This window comes from Tenrec ecaudatus, chromosome 2 (genome assembly GCF_050624435.1).
Source record: "Tenrec ecaudatus isolate mTenEca1 chromosome 2, mTenEca1.hap1, whole genome shotgun sequence".
Lineage (NCBI taxonomy): Eukaryota > Metazoa > Chordata > Mammalia > Afrosoricida > Tenrecidae > Tenrec > Tenrec ecaudatus.
In genome coordinates, this window is record NC_134531.1 from 166,634,667 (window position 1) to 166,645,027 (window position 10,361).

The 10,361-nt window shown below is 40.9% G+C and overlaps 1 non-coding gene across 1 annotated transcript; it reads left to right on the forward strand.

Annotated features, from left to right (window-relative positions):
* Window positions 1–267: 267 nt before the first annotated feature.
* On the forward strand, window positions 268–430 carry LOC142441814 (U1 spliceosomal RNA). The gene has a single exon (XR_012783140.1). It is a non-coding gene; the product is annotated as a U1 spliceosomal RNA (small nuclear RNA).
* Window positions 431–10,361: the final 9,931 nt, after the last annotated feature.

A 10,361-nucleotide genomic window follows, 5' to 3' on the forward strand; every position in this document is an offset into this window, starting at 1 on the left:
CTAGAGTAGCTCCATGTGTCTTGTCCACAAGGAAGTGAAGCATGTGTCCCACCTTCAGCGAGGTATTTATCTTCTTAGTGCCTCCAAATGAGGTCATCAAGCTGCGACCTGATTGACAGGCTATACTCCACCCCTTCACTCTTAAGTCTCAAATTTACAACAGATTATGTAACTACCACACTTACCTATTAGTAAACCATGGAACATAAAGCGCTATGATGTTCAAAAAGACTTAGTCTAGTATGTGAGACAAGAATACGTGTGATCATACATACCTAGCAGGTGAAATACCATGATCACAAATGTGGTTTTCCCAGCACGAGGCTCATCTATATTACATTCAGGATATGCTGACGCCTGTGATAGCCCCCATGTGGGAAACGCAATTGCATGATTTGTGGTAGTGGGGGACTGCATCGGCACTCTGCCTTGCAGTTAAAAACAAGAGAATACATGATCATATAAATGACCATTTTTCATTCTCAAAATGGATAAGTTAGTTGCTATTATGTCCATTTTATAAGTAATAAATGAAGAACAACTTTGGAACCATTGCCAGAATTGAAGTTGAAGGCCCGGATAGATTTATAGGAGCCCTGGGGGTGTACTCAGTACATATTGGACTGCTCACTGCAAGGTCAGCAATTCGAAACCACCAGTGGCTTTCTACCCCACAGAGTTGCAGCCAGGGAACTCACAGGGCAGTTCTGCCTTTCCCTATAGCGTCACTATGGACTTGATTTCATGGCAGTGTGTTCAAGGTTTGGGGGTAAAGTTACTTGGGACCCCTGATGTAGAGTGGTTAAGTACTTGACCGCTCACTGTTAGATCAGCGGTTGAAACCACCAGTCTCCCGCAGGAGGAAAGGCCTATAGATCTCCTTCCCTCAAGCTTAGAAACCTGAAAGCCATTTAAGGAAAGTTGTACTTGGGGCATGTTTAACCCAAAAGGAGAATTCTGAGTCAGCCCTCGATGACTCTTAATAACAAAAGAAGTTACTGCGCACATTTAAGACCCACCACTCTCAACTACATATTTCTAGCTCTTGAGAGATTTGATGCCCTACTTGGATAAGTCTTTATTCATTTTTTAATGTTTATTTCTTTCTATAGCAGATAAACGGACATATTTTGCTTTAAAGGAAAATAACAAACATTAGAGCAAAAATATCAACCAGATTTTTATGTTCTGAACAGAAATTACTTGCATACTTACTGGTTGCTGGACCCTATTCTAAACACTTTAAAATTAATCTATTTATTTCTCACAAAACCCCTTGGAGGTAGGTGTTATTATTATTTTTTTTTTTTTACAGCTGAGACAGTGACAGAGACTACAGATTACTGAAGGACACATGTACAGGTAGCTCAGACAGAAAACATACACATATGTGATGTGATACCCTGAAATACCATTGCTCTTTTATTTTATGCTGTCAAGCTACAGAGTGCTCACTGGTGGCTACCCATAGTCATGCAGCTTTCCCCTGGACAGTCTTCCTCCATGTCATTGTAGCGTAATAACGACCATGCGGCGCCAAGAATAGGAGATCAGAGGATCGTATTGTAGAATACCTTCTGTTATCTCTAATAGCAGTAAAGCTAATCAATTCCTTTGTTGTATTGAGCATTTTATCAGTTCCCTAGAGAATTCATTTTAAAAATTCTACAAGCCGGGTGATTTCAAACAACACATTTATTCTTTCATGGGTCTAGAAGTCTGAAGTCCAAACTCTAGGCAATCAAGGCGGTTGGCTCCTGCTAAGGCTCTCATTGGATCATCTATTCACGCCTTACACAAATGTCGCCATCAGTCCTTGGCATTGCTTGGCTCACAGATGCATCCTGCCAGTCTCTGTCTCCCACTTTACCTGACATTCTTTCTGTGTGTCTGTGTCTCTGTGCCTCTCCTTTTCATAAGGTTAACAGTCATGTTTTATTAGACCTGATGGTATTCCATTATAACCTCATGCTAACTTAAATAATTACATCTTCAAAATGTTGTTTTGAAATAAAGTCACTTTTATAGATATTGAGGGTTAAAATTTAAAATTGTCTTGGGGATGTAAATCAATCACAACTAAAAACCATAGAAATAAACACACTGCCCCTGAGTTGATTCCAACACATGACTCCTATAAGACAGTGCCTAAGTGCTGCCTAAGGTTTCTGAGACCAAAACACTATAAGAACAAACAGCCTCATGTTTTTCCCTTGGAGTGGCTGGTGGCTTTGAATTGCTCTTCTTGTGGTTATCAGCCAAATGCCTGACCACAGGCCACCAGGGCTTCCCAATCCATAATCAAATCACTATACAAAAGGGTGTGTTCAAAACTGACCCTTCTTAATTTATTCTCTGGTCAACCTTGCCATGCGAGCTAACTTTCTCTTTGGGTTACCAAGAAAGGACGCATAGTAAAGTGAGCTGTTATCTACGCTTGTAGAAACACAGACTGTCCAATACCTGGGATTGAGGACAGGTAGAATCACATGCTGTCACTGCAAATGTTGTTGGTATCTCTGTGGTATGTTGATGCACAAGCATGTACAGAAGTGTATGTGGGATTGTGACAGAATAGGTATATATAATGCAAAGAGCAATGTATTTACAGAACACATACTCTTAAGCCAAGTTCAGTGTCATTGAGTCAGTTCTAACTCATAGTGACCCTATATAACAGGGTAGAACTACCACTGTGGGTTTCTGAGACTAACCCTTACAGGACTAAAAAACCTCATCTTTCTCCTGAAGAGCAGCTTGTAGTTTTGAACTGATGACCTTGTGATTTCTAGCCTTACACTGAACCTCTACGTCACCAGGGCTTCCCTGAACCCATACGAGGGGTTTCAAAACATTCTTGGACAAATGGATAATGGAATGTGTATAGAACCCATTAGCATACTGGCTTTTAGGTTAGGAAACCGGGCTGTTTCTCTGGTGACAAAAGCCATTGTTCTAAATCAAAGCAAAGGCCTATATCCACATATCCCAAATAGTAAGTTTCAGAACATATAGGGTGTTGGGTAGGTAGGTGCATAAGAGGAAAGTGAGACTGGGGCATCTATCCCATGCAAGGAAACCTGGCTTAATTGCTCAGCTGCTAACTGAACAGTTGGCGGGCTGACCCACTAGCCTCTCCTCGGGATAAAGATGTGGTCATCTGCTTCTATAACTATTCAAAACCAAACCAAAACCCATTGCCAACTAACTCATTATAATTCATAAGCTAGGTTCTTATGCAGTTCTGCTCTGTGTTCTAGGTTTGTTATTAATCAGAGTCAATTGCAACAGGGTCCTGGTATGCACACTCGATTTGAAAGGAACATTCTCTCAACCACTTCTGTTACTACGTACAAATTCCCAGCGTTTGACCTAATTCATGACATAAAGATGTTGCTGTTGGGTGCCGTCGAGTGTGGTCCAACCCATGGGGACCCTCTGAACAATAGATCCCAGCACAGCATCCTCACAATTGTTCCATTGAGGGAAACCATATGAAGTCAGAAAGATAAGCCCAGGTGCCAATGCCTTTCCTTCCGGTGTCTTTTTAAAATTCCATCCTTTGATTCCAGACGCTAGCCTGGTAAGCCCATCGATGTTCATGCATTGCTAAGTGGTCAGGATGTTTTCTATAACCCTCAAGATCCAGTGGGACAGGATTTTTTTTTTTTAATCAGACTAGGACTAAACAGAAGGAAAAACGAAAATCTCACTGTCATTGAGTTGATTCTGACTCAGAGTGCCTCTGCCAGACAGACTAGTGCCCCTTATGGGTTTCTGAGATTAAATCTTTGGGGGACTAGAAAACGCCATCTTTATCCTGTGGAGTGCCTGCTGGATTCAAAGTACTAACCTTGCAATTAGCAGCTCACATTGCAATCACCAAACCACCAGGGTTCTGGAAAAAAAAAATCCATAATCGTTAGCCAGAAAGTAGTGATTTCCGTTACAGTTAATTGCTTGACTCTGAATGTATGTTAAGAATTATAGACCCAGCTTTGTTTCAGTGCTGTCAGCTGCTTGCAAGTGCGATGACTATTCGCTCAGGAAGTCTCAGCTCTACTGCATGGTGGCCTCTCTGTGGCTTTGAAGGCTTGACCCCTCTACGATCATGTTGCTTTCACCCACCTCTTCAGAGATTGATCTCGCCGAACTTTTACATTTAGATTTCCGTATATACTCATGTATAAGCCGAGGTTTCCAGCACATTTTTTATGCAGTTTTTGTGGTAAAATTAGGTGCCTGGGCTGATATTTGAGTCGGATTATACTCGAGTCTATATGCTATTAGGAGACTGACTTGCTCACAGTTAGGTATGTGGAAACTTGACTTAACCAGAAATAAAATGGAAGGGGAAAATAAAACCCCATGATTTTCAGCATATGAAGGGAAAGGAATCTGTTGCTGTGTACTAGATTCAGACTCACCCTGATTCCCCATAGTAGAGAATAGGGGCTTCTCGCCTGTATCTTAAGACCACAAGGCCTTTCCTTGGTTGTGCCCCTGAGTTGACGTGAACCACCAACTTTTGGGGTAGTGAGTGTGAATGCAAACCACTTGAGGGCCGTAGAGAAATTAACACCACTGTACTCTGGGCCAGGTGTGAGTCCGAATGCTGACTGTTTCACTTTCTAATTACATGGTTTTAGGTAAATAAGATTCTACCTGAAAGTGTGAGTTACTGTGCACAGAGTGAGAGGGCGGCTTTCCTGTGGACATGAATGTTACACGTAGGTATGTCAACACCACCCTCTATGCCTCTGTGGTACAGATAAAAGCTCTGCTCCTTTAGAAATTACGTCCCTGTGACAGTGTTTCCCCAGGTCCCTGCTGGTTTGTGTCGTTACATCTAAATTCACAGGTCAGTCTTTCCCTTGTTCTCAAACTCCGATGTGATGTTCTTGAGGCTGTACTTCGGCGCTTGTTTAATTTTATTTCTAAAGTGTTATCCTGAACTTCTAAATGAGCAATTGGTGGTTGGTTCCAACGTCAGGCCCTGGCCCCGTTTTACTGCTGATGTTGAACTTCTCTGTCATCTCTTCTTGCAGCGTTAGTCCATTTGATTTGCGTATGCAGTAGGACCGCGGTCCACACGCTGAGCTGTTCTAGGAATTCTGATGTGGGTGCAGTCGAGGTCTGAATCTATTTTTCCCATAAGAAATAACTGAAAATGGTTTAATCCATTCTCATCCACCAATGTTTCACCCTAACCTTGCCATTTTATAAAAACCATAACACAGAAATTTCACAGTAAATAAGTTCAGAGTTAAATAATATATTTTAGATAAGAAACAACATTAAAATTTTCTTTAACAACTACGCTATGGCCCAGACCTTGAGATTGATGAGGATCTGGATCTGCAGAAGCGGATGTGAAGAGGAGGAATGCAGCAAGAGAGAGTCATTGTTTGGAAGGGAATCCCTGTCCATGAAATCAACTGGTAGCTTCTATTCAAGAGTTTTTTCCCTTCTTTGCAGTTTTTCCCTAGGAGCTGGCTAGCCTTCTGTAAAAAAAAAAAAAAAAAAAAAAAGGCTGTCTAATGTGGTCAACTGTTGGTGTTTCCTTTACCTTTTTCTAAAAGGGCTTACTAAATTATCATCTAGAGTATCGATAACACAATTAACCAGTTCCTTATCACACTGACTCTTTACATAAAAACTCTTTCTTAGGACCCATTTTTTATCTAAAACAGTACCCAAAAAACACAAAAGCTAAGAAAATTATAGAAAAATGCTTAGAACACAGCCCCAAAAGGTTTAAACAACGCGTACTAACAAATCCAATTAACGATGTGTGACTGAAACACAGACTGCTTTTGTTTACAAAAATAACATGTCGGGCTGGATTCCGATGTTTTGCTCTAGTTCTGGTGCAAAATGTTCTCGACATTTCCCATGAAAATCTGAAGGGGATGGAGCACTGATGCGGGAGGACTGGAGTTCTACTGACATGCATCTGGAGAATCCCACACCTATAATCACTTTTTGAGTTGTAAAAAGGTGGTTGTGATGAAGTCATTGGTTTTACAAAATTCTGTCATGCAATATCCAGTTCCATTTCTATCACCAAGACTGTATTTTCTAACTATTAGTTTTTCCTTTTTGTTTCTGACTTTTGCGTTCCAATTTCTAATAATAATCAATGCATCTTGATTGCATGTTAGAACAACTTCTTACTAAACATGTTGGTAGAATTCTTCAATTTCTTCTTTGTATTTGGATAGAAACACAAAGCATGATATTTCAAAATAGATCTTGCAGTGATACTTCAGACAGCATGATACTTCAAAATAGATCTTGCAATGTCCTTTTGAATGATGAATTGAATGCCATTCCTTTTGATTGTGTCAGCCTTGACACAGTAAACTGTATGGTTTGCTGATTCAAAAATGTTCAATACCAACTGATTTGACCTCACTCATAGTGAGAATATTGATATTTATGTTTCATTTTGCTTTTAATTACTTCCAATTTTTATAGATTCATGCTTCATCCATTTCAAATTCAATTTATTAATTGATATTTGCAGTTGTTTCTTCTAATTTGGAGTGCTGCCCCATCAGCAAATGAAGGTACCAAGGCTTCACTCTCCCATGGCTTCACCTGTGCCATCATGGTCCAATCTACTCTGAGGAGGCAATTCTTCCTCGCTCACAGTTTTGAGTGCCTTTGCCCCTGAGGGGCTCACCTTCCGGGATGATCTATGACAGTGTTCTGCTTCGACGTGTGAGATTTTCAGTGATGGACAGCTTTTCAGTGTTATTCCTAGGGTATCCAGTAGCAGAGTCCTCTGAAGTGGACAGCCTAGTCCTTCTTTGCAGTCTGTTCTTTGTCTGGCAGTCTACACAAACTTGTTTCCTTTGGGTGCCCCTGCTGGTATTTGAAATGTCCGTTACATAGCCTTCATCACAGATACACACAAACCACCACAGCACAACAAACTGACAATTGGTGCAAACATCTTTCTAGCGACCCATTTTTTTAGAACACAGTACAATAACGTTGTACAAGGGGCCTTCATGCCACAGTGGTCAAGCGCTGGGCTGCCAACGGAAAGGTGAGCTGTTCAAACCTACGAGCTGCTCCCTGGTAGAAAGATGTAGCCATCTGCTCCCGTGATGACTGCAGCGTTGGAAACACCCCGGGGACGTTCTGCTCTGCCCTACGTGGATTTGAATCAAATGGATGGCAGTGCTATTTGGATTGGGATTACCCTTGCGTACCTCTCCCCTTCTCTATATTCTGTCTTCGTTAAATATCTGCTTATCTGGATACTAACATGTCTGTGGTTAGTGCCTGTGTGTGCTGTAAGCTCACAGGAATAATTTCTTTTGTGTTGTTTTTGTTTTTTAAAAATCATTGTATCGGGTGCTCAGACAATTCTTATCACAATCCATACATTCACCCGTGTGTCAAGCACATTTGCACATGTGTTGCCCTCATCATTCTCAAAACATTTGCTTTCTACTTGAGCCCTTGATATCAACTCCTCATTTTTTCTCCTCCCTCCCCGCCCCACCAAACCCTTGATAATTTATAAATTATTATTATTTTGTCATGTCTTACACTGTCTGACATCTCCCTTCACCCACTTTTCTGTTGTCCATCACCCAGGGAGGAGGTTATATGTAGATCCTTGTAATCCATTCCCCCTTTCTATGCCCCCTCCATCCTTCCGGTATCACCACTCTTACCACTGGTCCTGAGGGGTTCATCTATCCTGGATTCCCCATATTTCCAGTTCCTAGCTGTACCAGTGTCCATGCTCTGGCCTCGCCGGATTTGTAAAGTAGAACTGGGATCATGAGAGTGGGGGAAGCACTCAGGAACGAGGGGGAAGTTGTGTTTTCTTCTCCAGGGTAGCAGTCCCACTGCTAGAGTTAGCGCTCTGTCATTGGAGAAGCACATAATGGATCCCTCCGGAAAATGACATGCCCCTGGAGGATCGAAGCCTGAGCTTGTCTCTGACGGGCCAGGCTGCTACCCACCTCCGCGATTTGAAGTCTTACCCACGTGCCTCTGGAACTTTCAGATGGGAGCTGATTCTGTCTTGATATGGCTCCCTTTGATAATAATACTGGCATGTGTGTGTGTATTATACAGGTATATATCTATAGAGAGATATTTACATACACATACACACATATCCTGCTATATATAGGTAATCCTCTATTTACATATATTTATAAACCTTATACACACACGTGTGTGTATTTCAACTATTATATAACTACATTAATCTATTTCTATTTCTAAAGATTTCAAGCAAATTTCTGGAAACTTCGAGCTTGTTGCCAAATGTTCTCTTTATATTATGTTGCTATCATTTCACTTGTACCCAAAAATAATCTACTTACAGGGATTGGCTATTTTAGGCACGGCTTTATGATGGGGGAAGCACGAAGTGAATGCTAGGGCCATGCGAGAGCCGAGTTCTCCACACTGTACCATTTTGCCTAACTTTCTATTGTGTTAATGGATACTGTCTTTATGTGTTACTTGATTTTTTTTCTCGTTGTTGGAATAGACAACTAATTTATGATCAATTTAGAAGGTATTTGTGTCAGTGTTGAGACCCAAACAAAGGCAAGGAGGCAGTCATTCTCCTGAGAAAAAACAAGTGTTCCGGTTTTGTCTCTACACATGAAACATAAATGAGGACACTTGAGTTAGCAGACCCCATGTCACTACCAACAACAATTTTGTGGGAGTTTTTTCCCTGCCTCTCACATTCAGATATGTGTTAGGAAATTGCAGATTATGGACAAAAACTGAGCAAACAAAAATCATCATGAGGGTAGGAATATATTCTTTCTTATTTCCCACCATATCTATAATCCTTAAAGTGTACAGAAAATAAATGAACCCAGTAAATAATCCATTGAGTAAATGCATTTCTGGGCATGCCCTTGAGTGACTTAGAATGGATTGTAAGTTGCTTTGCCCTAAGGCATCTTAACTTTTATTAGGCTGTGTTATAGCCAAACCTGAAAGGTAGGTGACTATTTTTATGTTGCCACTCCTGAAGTATAGACGGTTTTTAAATATAAGTTAGGAGAGAGACATAGAGAGACAGAGAAGGGGGTGTGAGAGAGAGAGATATGTGGATAGACTTGAGGTCTGAATTCTCAAAGCAGCCAGCACAATGTATTTAATAACATCATATATCATTGTGCTGAATTGCAGCGTTGTTTGCTTCCCAAGTTGTGTCTCTTGGCTTAGAATGCAGGAATAATTGTGGACTGTGGCTTGGTAATTATCAGTCTGCTCTAATAGTAGGACCAATATCATCCTCAAATTGTTGGGCATTAGCATAAGGACAAGAAATGGACTAGAAAACTTGAGTATTCCACATTACAAAACCCGACCATCTGCCCCGGAGTATGGGGACAGTTGGGGTAACTGCATACATCTGAGCTGGGAAAAGTTGGCTTAAAGTCATAAAGGGACAAAGAAAATGAAAGGAAAACTCCCGTCAGCGATAGGGAGTGCGATCCAGGTAGATGAAACCACATAATATCCTGGAGAGGGTAAGCCTGCAACACTCATCATGAAAAATTAATATGAAGAGCAGCAATCATTTATCGAGTGTGTTTATGCCATGCAGAGTAATGAATTATTTACCCTGGGAATCCAATTTCATCTTCATCAACACCCTAAAGGGATAGATATTGCTCTCATTTTGATTTCACCAAATAGTAATTTGATCCTTAGGTCAAATGTCTTAGTCAGGTTTTCATAATGGTAGAATTAGGACTATCCCAAAGCCTTGTCCTAAAACATCGAATCATATTCCCTAAGGATATTATAAGCCACTGACAATAGTAGGGGATCAATAAGAAAAGACAGACCTTCAGGAAGATAGATTGACCCAGATTCTCCAACAATGGGCTCAAACCACTTGTGAGAATGATGTAGGACTAGGACGTGTTTGGTTCCTGTACATGGTGCTACTCTGAGTCAGAGCTAACCGGATGTCATTTTCCAACCATGCTACTGAAAAGAAGAGGTCATTTATTAATTAAAGAGGAACATCAACATTAATTGAATTTGAAAGGCTCTTTGAAGACCACACATTTGAGCCGAAAGAGAAATCAGACTGACAGAGAGGGGAAGGGACAGAGCAAATTGCTGATACATCTTGGATCCAGATTCCTAGGATTACTGCCCCACACATTTTCAATATACATCTACTTCCTTAACCTTGTCTGACCTTTGGTCTCTCTCCCTCATATATGCCTCATGACATCAGTGACAAACCTGAGAAGGAAAATTAACAAAGGCATGGAGGAAAAGAGAGAAATGGACAATCTGAGAGTGAAAATCAGATTGCAGTATGTCGATATAAGCAGTCCTTGCAC